Consider the following 421-nt stretch of genomic DNA (forward strand, 5'->3'; position numbering starts at 1 on the left):
AATAAAATTAATATTAATAAAAATATTTTAATATTTCGTAATAATAATATAAATGACACACTTAGTTGTATATTGCTAAGCTGCATAATTTTCAATAGCATTTAAGTTAATTTATTTGCATAAAAAGATAAAGAATCATTCCCATCAGAGGAATAAGTTTTCTTTATGTATGGACAACTAACATATGATATAATTTATTGATTACAATAAGACTACATTTTGTTTTATTATAACTACTCTTATATCCTCAATAGAGTATAAAATTACACGAAAGAATTACACGAAAAATATCTATTCTGCAAAAAACCTTTTTCTTTCATTGATAATGATGTAAAAATTCTAAGATCAATTTTGCTTTTTTTTAAACAATGTAGAACATTCTTCGTCACATGCAACAACCTGAACTATTTTTATTATAAAA

The 421-nt window shown here is 21.9% G+C and overlaps 1 protein-coding gene across 1 annotated transcript in view; it reads right to left on the reverse strand.

The window, feature by feature from the left end:
* LOC108576784 (23 kDa integral membrane protein-like) overlaps positions 1-421 on the reverse strand; it is a 6,118-nt gene that overhangs the window by 2,934 nt on the left and 2,763 nt on the right. The gene's annotated exons all lie outside the window — the stretch shown is intronic.

Source organism: Habropoda laboriosa, unplaced genomic scaffold (assembly GCF_001263275.1).
Source record: "Habropoda laboriosa isolate 0110345459 unplaced genomic scaffold, ASM126327v1 scaffold409, whole genome shotgun sequence".
Lineage (NCBI taxonomy): Eukaryota > Metazoa > Arthropoda > Insecta > Hymenoptera > Apidae > Habropoda > Habropoda laboriosa.